Here is a 20,527-nt window from a genome sequence, read left to right as displayed (position 1 = left end):
TGACAATATTAATCTTAATTTGCTCATTTGAAATATAACAAACTACTCCTAGGCTCTTTACTTTAAGGGCAGATGTTAAAAGAAAAAGTTAATTTCTTCTTGATATCTGAAAAAATTAAATATTATAGACCATAAAAAAATAAACGCCAAAAAATCACTTAAAGTAGAACGGAGGGAGTATTGTTCTATAATGAAAAAGACTTCTTCGGAACATCCGCATTACTTTTTAGAAGCACAACAAACCAAAGTAAAGGGTGATAATCCTTTATACTATACTTTATGACTAAAAAATCGTTCTAAAGAGGATTTTTCATAAATCACTATTGTTTAGTGGTTATTAACTTTCTATAACTACCATATATATAATTACTTTTTATAGCTACTATTTAGTTGTTATGCGATTGTATTGGATGTATTCGTGCTACTATATTCATGAATACTATAGCGGAATTCGCCTAAAAAATAGAGGAGCCCAACTGTGCGACTGTATTCATTATATTCGCTTTACTGTATTCATGAATACAATTAGTAGAATTCGCCTAAAAATAGGGAGTCTGGCTGTTTAATAACGGAAAGATGATCAATTAGCGTGTACCACTCCTAATTTAACTCAACAAAATCAATTCTACATAAATTTCGCTGCTACTGTGATGTATTCCATGTATTTACGCGACTGTATTTATAAATACAGTGAGGTAATCAAGAAATAGGATCTATACCGTTCTATTCATTTCGACTGTATACATGGTATTCAATTCACATATATTCATTATTCATTATTATACATTGTATTCAATTCGAATGTATTCAACCAACAAAAAATTACAAAACACTGTGATATTTGGTTGTATTAAAAAAATACAGACCTTCGGGATACATAAATACATGCAAAAATAGTGACCGGATGTCGACTTATGTGTAAACGATCCTGAAATAGAGCTTTGATGATTTCAATAGCTCCCTATGGTGATTTTGAAATTAGGAGCGTGTCCGAAAAATTATTTGGAAGCTCGTAACTAAATTAGGCTTGAAATGGCTAAAATAGAAATTTAGGTTTGGAAGTTTGACCGGGGGAGTTGACTTTTTGATATCGGGGCCGGAATCTGATTCTGAAAATTTGAAGACCTCCAATATGTTATTTATGACTTGTGTGCAAAATTGGAGGTCAATTGGTCTTGATTTAATAGGTTTCGGCATTGAAGGTAGAAGTTAAAAATTGTTAGTTTTTTATTAGGCTTGAATTGGGGTGTGATTCATGTTTCAGTGTTGTTCAATATAAATTGAGGCATCGACTAAGTTTGTGTCATATTATGGGACTTGTTAGTATACTTGGTTGGGGTCTCATGGGCTCGGATGAGTTTTGGAGGAGTTTTTGGAAGAGTTTGGTGTTTTGAGCATAAGCATTATCCAAAGGGCCATTTTTAGTTCTAGAGATCGAAATTCGATTTCGAGACTTCCAGGATTTTGATAATAAATTATAGGAGTGATCTGGAAAGTTTGGTCTAATTTCATCAAGTCGCGATTGACGTTTTAGCACGAAACATGAGTTAATTGTTTAACGAGCAAAATTGGTATCGCATTAAGCAAATGAGCTCTGAATTGAGTTTTGATTGAACGACTAGGTTCGTATTATTATTTGTGACTCATAGGAACAAAAGTCGTCGAATTCCGAGTTCGTATGATGGAGTTAGAGCCTTTTTAGTAAAAAAATAATTGTTGGTGCAAGCAAGTTCTAGTGTGGACTTTTAGTGACGGAAAATGGGCTTTTAGTGACGGATGGGTAGAAACTTAAGGATCAAAAATGGTCATTTCCTTCATTTCGTTTTGGATTTTTGGAGCACGGCTCTTGGGCGATTTTGAGGATTTCTTCACGACTTCGACTTGGGTAAGTGTCCTATATCCAAAAGTGATTATATTTCATAAATTCATGGTTAGATTCATCATTTATTTCGGATTTAAATGGAAGAAATTAAGATTTTTGCAAAACTTTTCAAGAACGAAAATTTTAGAATTGGAGGTCGAGTTTTTATCGGAATTTGATAAAATTGGTATGGTTGGACTCGTAATTGAATGAGTTGTTGAATTTTGTGAGTTTCGTCAGATTCCGAGACGTGGGCCTCACGGGCGATTTTTGAGTTAAATTTTTGATTTTGTTGGAAAATTACTATTTTCATATTGAATTAATTCCTATAATTAGCATTGACTGAATTGAATTAACTGTGGCTGGATTTGAGGCATTCGGAGTCTGATTCGCGAGGCAAAGGCATAGCATAATAAAAAAATTACATGGTTCGAGGTAAGTAAAAGTTCTAAATTTGGTCATATAGGTACGAAACCCTAGATTATGTGTTATATGATTGATTTTGAGGTGATACATATACTAGGTGACAGGCGTGTGTAGTTGAATAATTTGTTGTTATATGTACATTCTCAATGTAAGTAGAGAAATTGAACCACAAATCATGTTTAGATTATGTGTTGGCATTGTAGGGACCCACAAAGGTCGTGTACATATTGAACTATCTACTTGACTGTTGTTTTGTACTCAGTCACAATTTACTTATTTATTTTATCTCAGTCTCTATTGTTCATTATTGATGCATCATATCATTGTTGTTTGGGTTGATTTCATGATTATTAAGAGCCCGAGAAACTAGAGAGATTTATGACTGAGTGAGGCTGACGGCCTGATTGTGAGATATTATATTATAGCACGTGAGTTGTCCGTGCGGATCCATATATTATATTATAGCACGTGAGTTGTCCGTACGGATCCATATATTATACTATAGCACGTGAGTTGTTCGCGCGGATCCAGATATTATATTATATCATGGGTGGTGTCCGTGTAACACGTGAGTTGTTTATGCGGATCCAAATATTGATACTATAGCACGTGAGTTGTCTGTGCAACACGTGAGTTGTCCGTGCGGATTATAGCGCTTGGGCTGTAGGAGCCCCTCCGGAGTATGTATACTCCCTAGTGAGCGCATGTATCTCATGAGTGCGAGTGCTGAGTGCTGAGTAGAATGGAATGGCTGAGTGACTGTGGTCCTGAGATGATGCATTTGATTTCATTATTGTTGCACTTCAGCTGGCATAAATCATTGTTTTTTTTTTTGAAATTTCTGAGAGATATTACCTTATGTTTCAGTTTAACTTGACATGAAATTTTGTTTTGGCCTTAATTGTTAAACTTGAAAGCATGCCTACTTTATTATGTTGGAAATTACTATAACTGGACTCAGTTGTGAAGCTCGTCACTAATTTCAGTTCCTTATTTATTATTGTTACTTGCTGAGTTGGTTGTACTCATACTACACCCTGCACTTCGTGTGCAGATCCAGGTGATCCCGGACACAGTGGGTATTGATTCTTTCACAAAGTTGATTTTTCCGAGATTCAGAGGTAGCTGTCATATTTCACAAACCTTGTCTCTCCTTACCTATCCTTTTCTTTATTGTATTTAGTCTCAGATTATTATAGACCGTGTTTTCCAGACTTGTAATGTATAGATGCTCATGTACTCAATGACACCAGGTTTTGGGAGTGTTTGTATTGGGATTTGCGAGATTTTTGGTGTTATATTTAAACATCATGTTTTCAAACTTAAAGGAAATCGTAGGTTATTGATGTTTTCAACTTGCCTGCTATTGAGATAGGTGCCATCACGACATGTTAGGATTTTTGGGTCGTGACAAGTTGGTATCAGAGCCTAGGTTACATATGTCTCACGAGTCATAAGCAGGTTGAGTAGAGTCTTTCGGATCGGTACAGAGACATCTGTACTTATCTTCGAGAGGCTACCGAATCCTTAATAAAAATTTCATTTCCTTGTATTCTATCGTGTGGAATTGATTCAGCTTGAAACATAACTCTTTGAATTCCTTCCACGCATTCGTGTGTGCATGTGAGCGCTCGGTATCAGTTGTGCATCACAGGCTTGTGATTTCATGAACAAGATTCGAGATGAGTATTATGTGTTTTGATTATGGGCCATTCTAGAGGACTTGAGGCCAAGGTTACACCGCAGCTTAAGCTCAGTAGTTTCGGATGTAAGAACTTGTGCGTTTGGACTTATGCGTCGGTAATATCTCTATGAGTGGAATTTGAGGCTCGATGGGCGGCTGAATGACTATATGATGAGTATGGTGTGAATGCGGTATATGTTCAGGTGGGTTGAATGAGCCGAATAAAGTTTACTTGTCACTCAAGAGTCTGCTAATGGGTACTTGATTCCTATTTTTATGTGACGTACAGTTTTGATTTGTGAGTGCGTTGAGGGATCTGTCATGCTGTTTAATTATGGAGCAAAGTAAATTTTCATGTCGTGTTGATGAGTTCAAACTCAGAAATATTAAGTGATTCCGTGGTAATTGTGGATGTGAAAGGGTATAGCAAGATACCAATTTGAGGCTAAGCAAGTGGGTTATCTCTATCACGACCCAAAACTAACCTCTATCGTGATGGCGCCTATCATGGAACTAGGCAAGCCGACTCATTTCCAAAACAAACCGATATATTTTCATTTCAAAGATAATTTCAAGGTTATTTGACATAAAATCTCCATTAAAAGAGTTCAAATCAAAGAAAAACATAAGTGCGGAAAAGAAAAGCCCGACATCGGAGTGTCACTAGTCATGAGCATCTGCTACAATCTGTTTAACAATATCAAGGCTAACTCAGCCTGGAAAATAGCTAAATACAACTAGAGGAAGATAAGAGGGAGAAGAGCAGGGGCTGCGATCGCCAAATAGCTACCTTGCTATCTCCAAGAAAATCTGCAACCAGAACACTCAATAACCGCTACTGTGTCCAGCTACACCTGAATCTGCACACAAGGTGCATGGAGTAACGTGAGTACACCAACTCAGTAAGTAACAACAATAAATAAAGACTGAGCAGTAGTGACGAGCAATAAAGCATATAACATTCATATCATGAAATCTCAGTAAAGTACAACATGCTTTAAAAATCAGTGTTTGAATCGAATCATCTCGTTTAAACCCGGTTCCAGTAAAAATCATTTAAAGATATTTTTCTAACAGTTTTTCAAACCAAGGCTCAATGCAAAGGTGAGCAAAAGAAATGATGAAATCATAAACAGTCCCTCGGGCAAAACATCACTCATAACAGCCCCTCGGGCAAACCTCACAGTCACTCGTGCCACTCGGGCATACCTCACAATCACTCTTGCCACTCAGGCATACCTCACAATCACTCATGCCTCCCAGTCACTCGGCACTCGCACTCAGTAGGTACCGGCGCTCACTGGGGGTGTGTACAAACTCTGGAGGGGCTCCTTCAGCCCAAGCGCTATAATCTGCACGGACAACTCACGTGCTATAATAATAAAGTATGCTGCAGGCGGGCAGCCCCGATCCACACTCATCCTCACAAATCAGGCCCTCGGCCTCACTCAGTCATAAATATGCTGCAGGCGGGCAGCCCCGATCCACACTCATCCTCACAAATTAGGCCCTCGGCCTCACTCAGTCATAAATATACTGTAGGCGGGCAGCCCCGATCCACACTCATCCTCACAAATCAGGCCCTTGGCCTCACTCTGTCATAAACCTCTCAAGCCACTCGGGCATTTCAGTAAAACAGGGCATTCAACCCAAAACATTTATATGCATCAAAATAGAGTCATAAAACTGAGTTATGCGGTAAACAAGTATAAACATGACTGAGTATATATTTTCAATCAAAAACAGTGAGAGGATGGTAAGAAACAACCCCTAAGGGTCCAAATAGCACTGGCGCAAGGCCCAAACATGGCATTCGGCCTAATTTATAGAAATTCTTTCTAAAACATATAAGTATCAAATGGTTTCAACAAAGTATGCAACTTTACAGTTGCTATGGGACGGACCAAGTCACAATTCTCCAACAGTGCACGCCCACACGCCCGTCACCTAGCATGTGCGTCACTTCAAAATAGTAGAATGATACGAAATCCGGGGTTTCATACCTCAGGACCAGATTTACAATCGTTACTTACCTCAAACCATGAAATTCTTATTCTGCAATGTCCTTTCCTCGTGAATTGGTCTCCAAACGCCTCGAATCTGGTCATAAATAATTCGTTTCAGTCAATAAAATTCATTGGAATTAAATTCACAAGATAAAAATGATTTTCCATAAAAATCCAAAAATTAGCTCAAAAATCGCTCGTGGGGACCACATCTCGGAACTCGACAAAAGTTATAAAATCCGGAAGCACATTCAACCACGAGTCTAACCATACCAATTTTACCAAAATCCGACCCCAACTCGACCCTCAAATCATTAATTTAAACCAAGAGGGTTTTCAAATTTTCACAACTCAATTCACCAATTAAATGATAAAAATAACCACGGATTCGGGTAATTTAATCGATATTGAGTTAAGAACACTTACCCCGTTATTTTCTCTGAAAATCACCCAAAATCGCCTCAATTCCGAGCTCCAAATCGCCAAAAACTGAAAATGGGACTTCAGAACTTAAACTCACTGCCCAGACTTTTCTTCTTCGCGAACGCGGTCAGTGCCTCGCGTTCGCGAAGCACAAAATAGCTCCCGTCCAAATTCCTCCTTCGCGAACGCGACATCACCCTCGCGTTCCGAAGCACAAAAATGCCTCTGCCTCAATGCCTTCTACGCGAACGCGTTCAACCCATCGTGAACGCGATGCTTCGTTCCCTCTCACTACGCGAACGCGACACCCCCTACGCGAACGCGTAGACCAATTGCTTGGGGGTCTTCGGCTGCTTCCTCTCTTCTTCGCAAATGCGTAACACCTCTCGCGTTCGCGATGCACACCCAGTCCACCCTTCGCGAACGCGAAGAGCAAATATGCCAGCCTCTCAGTTCCTCTTCGCGAACGCGAGGCTCCACTCGCGAACGCGATGAAGGAAACCAGATGGTGCATCAGAAAAATTCCAGCAGAGTTCCAAGTCCAAAATCCAACCCGTTAACCATCTGAAACTCACCCAATCCCCTCGGGACCTCAACCAAATATACCAACAAGTCCTAAAACATCTTACGGACTTAGTCGAACCCTCAAATCACCTCAAACAACACTAAAACCATGAGTTATATCTCAATTCAAGCCTAATGAACTTTGAAATTTCTAATTTCTACAAACAACTCCGGAACCTATCAAATCACATTTGATTGACCTCAAATTTTGCACACAAGTCATAAATGACATAACAGAGGTATTCTAATTTTCAAAATCGGATTCCGACCCCGATATCAAAAAGTCAACCCCCCGGTCAAACTTCACAAAAATAAAACTTTCGGCATTTCAAGCCTAATTCCTCTACGGACTTCCAAATAATATTCCGAACACGCTCCTAAACCCAAAATCACCATACGGAGCTATTGGAATTATCAGAATTCGAATACAAGATCGTTTACACATAGGTCCATATCCGGTCCACTTTTCTAACTCAATTTTTCAATTATGAGACTAAGTGTCTCATTTCACTCCGAGTTCCTCCCATACCCGAATCAACTAACCCGATATAATATAATATAGCTGAATAACACAAAAGAAGTAGAAATGGGAAAAACGGGGCTATAACTCCCGAAACGATCGTCCGGGTCATTACATCCTCCCTTACTTAAACATATGTTCGTCCTCGAATGTGCCGAGAGTTTTTCAAAAAGCCAAGAAATGGCTGTGTAACTTTCCAATGCACATACCTGGGGGTGATCCCACATCACCCTATCCCATACAGGTCCGATAGCACAGCAAAACTGAAATTCCTATATTCAACCTAGCCCACAAGCCTTCGAATTAAATTTCCGACATCCGAAATTTCTTATAAGATCAGAAGTTCGCATCTACATACCGTATAAGTCTGAACAAGTTGTACCAAAAGCCGTACCCATAACTCAAATACTCAAATTCAAATACCGCATAGCTCGAATGCTCGAAGCAATGATTTCAAATCACAGTATCGATTCAAATCAACCTAGTGGTGGTAATAAGCATCATATCAGACAAAACCTTATTCTAAAACCTTCGTACACTGCCGATGATGAAAGAAACATACCGAATTCATAACCATTCATTAGACCAACAGGTTATGGAGCTCCCGTTCCTTCTACAAGAACTATAGCTAGGCGACTTCCGATATTATCCTCCCAATTATACCACAATCAAATCTGATAGCATCCATTCTAGGCCCAATGACCTCGTCTCATCCAATACGACCACTCTAATGACATGACACATCAATACAATCTAAAGCCACAACCCATGCAATCCGTGCACCAGATAAAAATATTCCAAATGTACCCAATCATAACAATGACCCAAACAGGAGAACCATTCCGCAAGCTCGACGAGTACCACCTCGACGCAATGCTAAAAACCCATCATACACCGCAGAACCATAACACACGAATCTTACACGAAGGATCATATTTCCACATCACTCTGCTGCAATACGCGACCCTATCCAAATACTGGTCCATACGAAAAAACCTCAAGCCACCCTGCTAAAATCAATAATCATGCGCAATTCGACATCAAGTGCCTAAAGTGAATTACCATAACCACAGAGAAGCAAACGACACCATGCCACATAAAACCCGAAAGGACATAACTAATACGCTATCAACCAAGCAATATCCAATACTATTCTCGCTCAAATTACGCTATAAGGCCACAATAGAACCGCACCATATGTGCATATAACCACGAATCGCAATTCCTCGTAGCATAGAAGAGTAACTCACAGATCATTTCAGAACACGAATAAGCTTCACATCAACCGAAGGGCACATCCTTCAACAATAGCAGTATGGAGCCAGCAATCCGGCTCAGTGTAGAATACACATCCTAATAGGGCCTACCAATGGGCCCCCAAATCAACTATGGTCAGCCACCAATAGATAAACAACCTCCAAAAGTCCACAATGACGGAATCATAATACCTTCTATCATCTAGCTAGCTCCGGCCACAACTTCACAGTCCACAATCATGAAACAATCTGCTCCTGAGAACTCCAAATCTCCAATTCCATAGAACACATGAATCACCATATTTGATTCCACCTCCACCGCCCGAATGCCTAACACCTCTCTCATACACAATCATCCCACGAGAAATACTTAAAATTCTTCAGTGCCACCTCGCAAAAATTTGAATATCAACAGTCGATCAACCAGGAGAGTGTCGCAATACCAGCAAAGTACCCATAAATCAAAACACACTGCCCCTTCTGAAATGTACACTCTCATCAAGCTATACCAGATAGTAATATCATTTACCTAGTCATCGAAAACCGTTCATGCTGCCTAAGAATTTATGTCCTTCCCTTCAAAACTGAACTGTGACCTTGTACATGTAAATCATATTCCCGCACAACATACCACATCTATTATGCCATCGTGTGACAAGCATAAGAATTCTATTATCAACTCTGAGTCACTAGAAAATTACATACCTTAATAGTCAGAAACCTCTTTCTTTCTTCTTTCAAGGAGAAAATCATAACACACAACACGTTCCGTACATCGGTAGAAAATATCCGGTTCAAACCATGGTAGAACCTATCATGAACACTTTGAAAAATATTCGCACATAACCAAGCTATCTGAACTGAATTCCTCTAACTCCACCAAGCCACACGGGTTGCCAAATTAAAGAGCATTGCCACGAAACACCTGTAGATACTAGCCACATCATAAGTACCCAAAGAACCGATCATACCCATTACTGTGCTAACCCAACCTACTACCAAGCTGTCCTATTTCTCCAAGTTCTTTCTAAATTGCCTTCAAATTGCTACTTTTTCCTTGTTAGAACACTACTATCCTTAACTAAAACTTACCCCACGAACTCTAGCATAGAATCACACCGCCCTAAGGCTTATAAGCCGCCGAATTCACTTTTTATGTATTCCAAAGGTTCCACAACCAAAAATGCTTACTCCGAAGAGGCTTTATGTGAATCTAAAACTGTTTCCTTCACCTTCTTGATACTGAAATGCATAATTCACAATGATATAAGATGCCACGAGTCTCAACACCGTTCAATGCAACTCCCAGTTTTCTAGCCATATTTATAAATCTTGAATCCATTGTAACTATTCTCGAATTAACCGACCAAATGGACCGAAACGACCTGTGCCCCATTAGCATACCAACACCCAAGGGAATAAAGAGTAACCCACACTTCTATACAACCGAGCAAATTCCTGCTTCATGTACACTACATTCTCTGTGAATAACCACTCAATTATTTTATGGTCCTCCTATAACCATAGAGTGTAATACAACTTGTGTCCAGAAATTCCTTTACCCGAGTCATCCTCGACCTCTGCAAGTCATAACTGATTTACCGGTATACCCCGAACCAAAACTAATACGACCCATAACCGTGCAATCAACTCATCGATAGCAGATTCCCTCACTTAGCCTTAAGCTGTAATTATATAAAATTAGAACCCGTAAGGATTTCTCCTTCTTAATTACCAAGGTCTCGCATCGTTAACCTACCAGACTTCTCGAAGTTTTTTATTAAGCCTTTCATGAACATTCTAAATCTCCAGCCAGAATCACACACGCGACCTCCTACCGGATAGCAAGTAATATTCCTCGCAAAGCTTCATCAACATCACGCCACCGCTAGCTGCACACATAACGAAGCTATTTCAACTCTTGGAATCACAATCCGAGTCCGATATCAATAAAGTCAAATTCACGGTCAAACTTTGGAATGTTTTCATCATGTTGTACGGTATCACATTATTCATGATTTCTCTCACATGTTGACAGATGAGCATAGTGATGCATTTGTTTTATACTGGTTATCTGGGAAAGAAAATGAGATATTTTATTTATCATTGAAAGGATTTTTGAAAAATTACTGTTTTCAAACTTATTCATATTTTTGGTAATCTTTGGTATACGATTCAGATTTTCATTGATGTACTTGAAAGGCATAACTATTTTCAGAAGTCATGATTTAGCTGAGCCTTTATTCTTGAGTTACTTCTGGTATTACTTATTTAATATTGTTATGAACTATTGTTGGTTATGGAAGTTGGACTCTGACCTTGGTAGAAGCTCGTCATTACTTTCAACCTACGGCTAGGTTTGTTATTTACTCAGTACATGGGGTCTGTTATACTGATACTACACTTCTGCACATTGTGGACAAATATTGGTTGTCGTTGTTGCTGTGCTCGATGGTTGCGGGATCTGAAGATGTACTTGCGTTCCTGTTATAGCTGCCTCTTGTTCAGGGTAGCCTTAGATTTATAAAAGCTATGTTTATGTATTATTCAAACAGACTATGTATTATTTCATTTTCTCTTTGTATACTCTATTCTTAGAAGCTCATGATTTATACTACCAGTTCTTGGGGATATGTATTGGTTTTAGATATTTTCTTTTAATTAATTTCATTGGAATTGGATAGATGGAAATTGGCTTACCTAACGGGTTGGGTTAGGTGCCATCACGACTAATAGGATTTTGGGTCGTGACAAGGTGGTATCAGAGCTCTAGGTTCATAGGTTCTACAAGTCATGAGCAAGTGTCTAGTGGAGTCTTATGGATCGGTATTATGACGTCCATACTTATCTTCGAGAGGCTACAGGGCATTTAGGATATATATTTCCCATCTTTCTTTCCTTATCGTGCAGGTTTGATTCATCTTGGGACATAACTCTTTGAATTCCTTCCACGTATTCGTATGCGCACATGAGCGCTTGATATCAGTTGTGTATCGCCGGCTTGTAATTTCAGGGATGATGTGCGAGATGTGAATTCTATGTTTTGGTGATGGGCCAGTCTGGAGGACTTGATGCCATGATTAGACCGTAGTTTAAGCTCGGTAGCTTCAGTTATAACTTGTACAATTAGACTCATATGTCCGATAATGACCCTACAGTGGAATTTGTGGCTCGATGAGCGGTGGAATGGCGGTATGATGGGTATGATGTGACCGCGGGATGTGTTAAGATGATTTGAATGTGACGAGAAGTGTTTCCTTGAAATGTAAAGAAATGGCCATTGGGTGCTTGATTTTCATTTTAATGTGACGTACAGTCTCGAGTATGAATGTTTTGAAGGATCTTTCATATTATTAAATTTTGGGATAAATTAAATTCTCATGTCTGGGTAATAAGTTGGACTCAGATTAACTAAGTGATTGCATAGTAATTGTGACTGCGAAAAGATATAACAAGATGCCAATTTGAGGCTAGGGAGGTGGGTTATCTCCTGGAGAGTAATCTACATAGGTGTGCTCCTTATATGTGAGTGGAGAGTTACTTTTTCCGCCAGCAGGGTGTATGTGTGGAGATTTGAATTTGAATCTGGCTGAGAAAGTTGACTTGAGTGTCAAGAGAATGATTGCGAGCTTAGTAGATGATTTGGGGTATTTTTATGGTTGGCGTTGTATGAGCTTGAGAAGAATTTTTCGTTGAGCTGACGGAAGTATTAGGGCAGTAGTATAGTATGGATATTGTGAGTTATGGAGTGTTTAAATTTATGGCTTTGAGCCAAGTGGGGGAGTCTGTTGCAGACGGCTTAATTTCATGGTTATATATTAAATTTTAGTTTTGGTGTGAGGCATACTTGTAGATTAGTTATGACTTGCAGAGATGGAGTTCGAGAATGACTTGAGTAAACGAATTCTTGGATACGGGTTATATTGTACTTTATGAGTATGTGAAAATTATGGGATGAATGAGTTGTTATTTTCAAAATATGTAGTACGCACAGAGTATGAATTTGATTGGGGGTATTAGAGTAGTGTTACTTCTTTGAGTGTTATTGTGCTAATGGGGCACGTGTCTTTTGACCCATTTGGGCGGTGCAATTAGATTTGAGCAAAGTGGGTGACTCCCGAGAAAATTCTAGTGGTTTGAGAATTTTATATAGTAATTGAGAATTTCTTCGGACTTGTGTATGGATAAAATCTGAGATTTAAGTTGGATGGTGTCGAGACTTGTGGCATTTTTGTATATCATTATGGATTTTATATTTTGATATCACGAAGGTGAATGAAACGGCCTTAGATTCAAATAAGGCATTCTCAGAGTGGGTGTTTCGGTTGTGGTATTTATATGGTTAATTATAATGTGGTGAGACTCTACAAATATTTTGGTGGTAACATTATTGGGTTTGGTGACCTACGTAGTTTGGTCGAGTTAGAGGAATTTAGTTCTTTTAGCTTGGTTATGTGCAAATGGATTTCAAAGTATTGTTGATGATTTCTACCATGGTTTGAACCGAATATTTTCTACTAGCATGAGAAACGTGTTGTGTATTGTGATTTCCTCTTGGAAGGAAGCAAGATAATGGTTTCTAACTAACCGGATATATAATTTGTTGGTGACCAGAGTTGATAATGAGATTTTTGTGCTTTTCACATGATGGCAAGATAGATATTATGTGTTGTGCGGAAGTTAGAATTACATGTACAAGGTGGCAGTTCAGTCTTGAAGGAAGGTAATAAAGTTTGGTCAGAATGGTCATGAATTCTTAGACAACATGTACGGTTCCAAATGACTAGATGAATACGATTACTACTTGGTGTTGTATGAGAAGGGTGCATATTATAGAAGACGCATTGTATTTTGACTTATGGATGTTTAATTAGTATTGCGGTACTCTTGAAAACTTCCTTTGATTTGATGTCCGATTCGTAGTTCTAGGTGTTATTTTGGCGATTTGGTTGATATACTGCGGATATTCAAATTTTTCCAAGTGGCACGGAAGAACTTTCAAAGTATTTCTCGTGGGATGATCGTGAATGAGAGAGGTGTTAGGCATTCGGGCGGTGGAGATGGAATCAAATATGGTGATTCGCGTGTTCTATGGATTTGGAGATTGGGAGTTCTCAGGAGCAGATTGTTTCATAATTGTGGACTGTGAAGTTGTGGCCGAAGCTAGCCGGATGATGAAATGTGTTATGATTCAGTCATTATGGATTTTCGGAGGGATTTTTATCTATTTGTGGGTAACCCGAGTTGATTTGGGGGACCATAGGTAGGCCCAATTAAGATGTGTATTCTACACCGGGCCGAAATGGTTGGCTCCATACTGCTATTATTGAGGGATGTGTCATTCGGTTGATGTTGAACTTATTCGTGTTCTAAAATGATCTGTGAGTTACTCCTTTATGCTACGAGGAGTTGTGATCCATTGGTTATGTGCACAGATGGTGCGGTTCTATTTGAGCCTTATAGCGGAATTTGAGCATGATGAGTATTTGGGTATTGCATGATCGATTGCATAATAGTTATCCCCTTTCAGGTTTTGTGTGGCATTTCTATCATTTGCCTCTCTGCCGTTATTAATTTGGAGCAGGGTGGCTCGGGGTATATAATATGAACTTTGTGTTAGAATCGGGTGATGGTTCTACGGTGTATGATGAATTTTCAATATTTCGTTGTGGCGGTACTTGTTAATCTGGCGGGGCAGTTCTCTCATTTGAGTCATTTTCTATGACTGGGTACATTTGATTTGTTGCTTATTGGTGCACGGGTTGTGGCTCTGAGTTATATTAGTGCGGTATGTCTGTGGAACAGTTATGTTTAGTAATATAAGGTCATTGGACCTAGAATGGGTACTATCAGGTTTAATTTCGGTATATTCGGGAGTATAATATTGAAAGTCGGCTCAGAAAGTGATTACGGTTCTGGTTGGGGCGAGAGAGCTCCGTGACTTGCTGATCTGGTAAGTGGTCATGAAATTTTGCGTGTTTCTTTTATTATCAACAGCGGTTATGGTTATGGTTATGGCTTGATACAGCTTGTTCAAACTCATACATGGTGTAAATGTAAGATTCGTGTCTTGAAAGAAATTCTAAAGGTTAGATATTAAATTCCAAGGTTTATGGGCTAAAGTTAAATCAATGATTTCAGTTGTATTGTGTTGTCAAGCTCATATGGAATAGGGTGATGTGGGTTCACCCCCGGGTACGTGTGTGGTAAGATGGAACAGTGATTTGATGGCTTGGAAACAACTCTTGGCACGTTCGAGGACGAACGTATGTTTAAGTGGGGGAGAATGTAACGACTCGACCGGTCGTTTTGAGTATTACAACCCCGTTTACCCATTTACTGCTCATATTGGGCTGTACAGTTGTTGTGTGACTTGCCGGGGTAATTGGTTCGGGTCCGGTGAGGTTTTGGAATGAATTGGAATACTTAGTTCCAAGGTTTAAAGCTTAAATTGGAATAGTTGACCAGATATTGACTTACGTGTAAACGACCTCGGAATTTAATTCTGATGATTCCAATAGCTCCATATGGTGATTTTGGACTTAGGAGCGTGTCCGGAAAATTATTTGGAGGTCCGTAGTGGAATTAGGCTTGAAATGCCGAAAGTTAAATTTTTGAAAAGTTTGACCGGGAGGTTGACTTTTTGATATCGGGGTCGGAATCCGATTCTGATAATTTGAATACCTCCATTATGTCATTTATGACTTGTGTGCAAAATTTGAGGTCAATGGGACGTGATTTGATAGGTTCCGAAGTCGTTTGTAGAAATTAGAAATTTCAAAGTTCATTAGGCTTGAATTGAGGTGTAATTCATGGTTTTAGCATTATTTGAGGTGATTTGAGGGTTCGACTAAGTCCATATGATGTTTTAGGACTTGTCGGTATATTTGGTTGAGGTTCCGAGGGGCTCGGGTGAGTTCCGGGGGGGTTAACAGATCATTTTTTGCCTAGGTGAGGTTACTGATATCTGTTGCTGCATTTTTCTGATTTTCTCTTTCGCGTTCGCGAGTGGGCCCTCGCGTTCGCGAAGAGTGTTTTCTGAGTGTGAGGGTTTGTTCTTCGCGTTCGCGAAGGGGAGATGCGAACGCGAATGTATGATCTGTGTGTGCATCGCGAACGCGTGAGAGGTGTCGCGTTCGCGAAGAGGAGTGAGGCGATTGGGGACCCCAGGTTCTCGTTCTATGCGTTCGCGAGGTAGCGTTCACGTTCGCGAAGGTCTGAGCTGGTAAAGCTTCGCTTTCGCGAAGCCGTGGTCTCTTTTGCGAAGGGTAAGATTTACAAAGCTTCGCGTTTGCGAAGAGTTAAATTTGTGGGCAGTCGAGTTGTGCTTCGCGAATGCGAGGAACCTATCGTATTCGCGAAGAAGAGAGGCCTGGACAAAAAGTTTAAGTTCAGAAAATGGGACGAACCATTTTTAAAGATTTGGAGCTCGGATTGAGGAGATTTTTGGACGATTTTTAGAGGAAAAAATGGGGTAAGTGTTCTTAACTCAATATTGGTTAAATTACCCGAATCCATGGTTATTTTTATCATTTAATTGGTGAATTAAGTTGGAAAAGTTTGAAAACCCTCTTAGTTTAAATTGAGGATTTGAAGGCCGAGTTGTGGTCGAATTTGAGTAATTTTGGTACGGTTGGACTCGTGGTTGAATGGGGGTTCGGATTTTGTAATTTTTACCGGATTGCGAGATATGGGCCCCACGGGTGATTTTTGGGGCGCAATTTCGAATTTTTGAAAAATATTAATATTTTGATATGGAATTAATCCCTATAATTTTTGTGGGCTGAATCAAATTATTTTGACTAGATTCGAGCCGTTTGGAAGTTGATACGCGCATAATGAGATTTCTGGAGCATTGTTTAGCTTGCTCGGCATTGGATTTGGCTTGTTCGAGATAAGTAACTCTTCTAATCTTGGAGTTGAGGGTATGAATCCCGAATATATGTATTTCGTAAATTGTTGGGAGGTGACGCACATGCTAGGTGACGGGCGTGTGGGCGTGCACTATAGAAATTGTGACATAATTGTTTCTGTGAAATTTTGTAGTTAAATGATCTTGAAATTTTCCATGCGATTTTATGAGTTAAAAAAATTGAGCTGAAAAGCATATTAAAAATCATGTTGAGGCTATGTGCCAGTATTATTGGGACCCACAGAGGTCATATTGTTGTGAAATATTTATATTAAATTGAAAATTCATACTCAGTCATATTCATTTCATTGCATATCATATCTCAGTCTCTGTTTTTATTTATTGATACATCATATCATCATTTTGGGCTATTCTCATGACATTGTGAGCCCATGAAAGAGAGACTGGAGAGATTGATGACTGAGGGAGGCCGATGGCCTGATTGTAAGGATATTTTTGGGATCTGGCTGCACGCCGCAGCAGGCCATGTTGGCTTTATATATATATATATATATAATATACTATTGCACGTGAGTTGGCCGTGTAGCACGTGAGTTGGCCATGCGGATCCATATATTATTATAGCACGTGAGTTAACCGTGCGGATCTAGATATTATTATAGCACGTGAGTTATCCGTGCAGTACGTGAGTTATCCGTGCGGATCCAGATATGATATTACAGCACGTGAGTTGTCCGTGCAGCATGTGAGTTGTCCGTGCTTATAGTGCTTGGACTGTAGGAGCCCCTCATGAGTCTGTACACCCCCAGTGAGCGCAGTCGACTATAAACAGGGATCGGGCTGCACGCCGCAGCAGATATTATATAGCGCTGAGTGATTGAGTGTGCTGAGCACAGTGAGAGAGAATGCGAGATAATGAGATTGAGTACTCTGAGAGTGCGAGTACATGAGTGCAATCTCTGAGATACATTGCATTGACATGTACACATGACATATATGCATAGAGATATATTTTTCTCATATTGTACGGTATCACATTATTCATGATTTCTCTCACATATTGACAGATGAGCATAGTGATGCATTTGTTTTACACTGGTTATCTGGGAAAGAAAATGAGATATTTTATTTATCATTGAAAGGATTTTTGAAAAATTACTGTTTTCAAACTTATTCATATTTTTGGTAATCTTCGGTATACGATTCAGATTTTCATTGATGTACTTGAAAGGCAGAACTATTTTCAGAAGTCATGATTTAGCTGAGCCTTTATTCTTGAGTTACTTCTGGTATTACTTATTTAATATTGTTATGAACTATTGTTGGTTATGAAAGTTGGATTCCGACCTTGATAGAAGCTCGATGTACTAGTAAAATTTTGGATCGTGACAGTTGACTACACTTTTCTTGTTGAATATTTATTACACCAACATCTCTCTTCCATTGAATGTTTGTGTTTTCGATTTTAATTGAATTTTTCTTCCTGATTGTTTATTTTATATTTTCTGATCATAATTTTTTGTATACCCAATATAGATGTCACATATGTACTACCTTTCTTTAATACCTATGAATTAGGTTCCATGCATTATTTCCTAGAAGAGACACGTTGTGCAATCCTCATCGGCAACCTATTATAAAGGTCGAAAGGTTATATAGGCTACATCCGATGTGGTACAAGAGATGAGCCATTTCTCTCCCAATTTTTCCGTCTACAAAATAAAGTTGTAAAATTATGTATTTACTATAATTGTTTTAGGAAAGATAGGGTAAGTGTGGATTCAAAAATACAATATAATTCTTTTTCAAGAATTAAACACACTTTACATGATTTAATAAAAATGGTAAACGATCCCTAGAAAAATCCCCAAGAAATAAATTTCCAGCGAAATTCGTATAACCAAGATCCCTAGGTAATTTCTCAATTAAGAAATCTCCAAAAAAATCCCAAGGTAAATATACCTACTAAATCCGCAGGTAATTTTCCCTAGGAATTGCCTGCGAATTAACAAAATCTTTGTTTTTGTTCATTTACCTACGGATTTACTTATGAAAATGGTACTTGGAAATGATTTTTCCAAGTAATATTTTGGTGCAAAATGGCACCAAGTTTACCTGTGAATTTTTCTACAAAAATAACTATTTCAGCTGTCACATTCACAAAGATTACTGGCCTAATTTCACTTAATTAAATGAACTATACCCTTACAAAACTTATTGGTACTCCTACATAGTTGTTCAATTTTAATGTCATTCTCAACTCTAGGTCTTTGATTTCAGGCCCTTTCGAGGAGAGTATCTTTTTGGTTAATATCATCCCAACTCGCATGGACTTCCGGTCTTTCTTAGTTGACAACTTTATTGTAATTTTTAGTTCTCTAGTTACTCCTGCACAAGTAACAGTAGTTATGGATCTGATTGAGAAGCGTTGTGAAGAATGGATAGGGGAGATGCCCTTGAAGATCACTTACCCGGCTCTGGAAGGACATGAGTGGAGAATTGTCACCGAATTTGATCCAAAAAATACAGGACGGAGTTACCTTATTGGTGAGTCTTGGTCGGGTTAGTGTTTAAGGAAGAAAACCTTATTGTAGGTTCTTTTTTATTTAAATAGTGCCAAATCAAAAATAAAAGGAAAAAAAATACTTGTACGCATATTAGATTGCTAACTCAATTGATCCTAAAATATTATAGAATTGAGGAATTTCATATTTTCGCATGAAAATCCGTAGGAAACTTCTGGGGTAAAATCCCTAGGTAATTTGCACTTTTCTTGTATTGTATTAAATAGCCATTTAAATTCGTTTTTTCATAGGTTGAAGCCCTTTTTTTTTTCCTCATTTGACATAGAAAGTAGCTACAAACTCATTTGGTTTTTCATCCTATTTATTCTCTTCCCTTTTTCCTCCATTAAAATGCAACGTGGTGAAATTTCTTTCTCGTGCCATCAACTTCATAAGTTTATTTGAATCCCTTATTGTCATATTTTCTTTCTCTTCTTCCTTCCTCTTCATTCCAATGGGAAGGTAGTTTGTGCATGTGAATATCCTCCAATCTTGAAAATTTTATGATTTAGTGACAATTCGTGACCGAGATTCTTCGGCTGTAAGTACTATAAGCTACATATATTTCAGATTTATTTCTTATAATTTTTATTTTATTTGAATTTTCTTAAGTTCTGATTTTATTTATTTTGATTCAATACAATCTAAATTGCGGGATCCTTGTGAACATTTCAAATGATATGACCTTAAATTTTCAAGGCAGGTAAATGTTGTGATTTTGAGTTTGTTGAGGAAGACCAACAATCAACAAAAATATTTGAAGTGGGGGAGAATATTAAAGCTATTTTTGTGTTATAGTGTGATGTGTAACGTGATAATGTATTTGGATTGTTGTCTTTAATTTAGTTGGACGGAATTTATGTGTATTTGGGTTGATTTTGAGTTGTTGTCTTTAATTTAGTTAAGCTATTTTGTGTTGTAGATGGATCGATTATTAGGCTATGCATAATTTAATAAATACTGAATGGTACCGAAATCGAAAATTGGTAGTTGGTATTTTGTATTTTGATATTTGGTATGATAATTGGTTTAAGTTAAAATATTTAGTATTTTTTATTAAAAAATAAAATACGAAAAATACTCTGCCGAAATATATACTAAGTTACCAAAACATATATTATTGATTATAACCTAGCTACTAAGCTACACAATACTTTTTTGTGGAATTCATATTGAGGTTGACAGTGAAACTCATGTACTTTTTTAGTGAAATGGAGGAACAAGATAGGCTGCATATTCCGACTCTTACTCTGCGGGCTGCCAAATATTTTAACATAATATTTTTACGATTTAAGAGTGCTTCTTACTCAAGTATTGATGTTGCATCAGTTGGATTAGTCCTTGTTGTAT

This window comes from Nicotiana tabacum, chromosome 24 (genome assembly GCF_000715075.1).
Source record: "Nicotiana tabacum cultivar K326 chromosome 24, ASM71507v2, whole genome shotgun sequence".
Taxonomy (NCBI): domain Eukaryota; kingdom Viridiplantae; phylum Streptophyta; class Magnoliopsida; order Solanales; family Solanaceae; genus Nicotiana; species Nicotiana tabacum.
Note: the sequence above shows the minus strand (reverse complement) of the source record.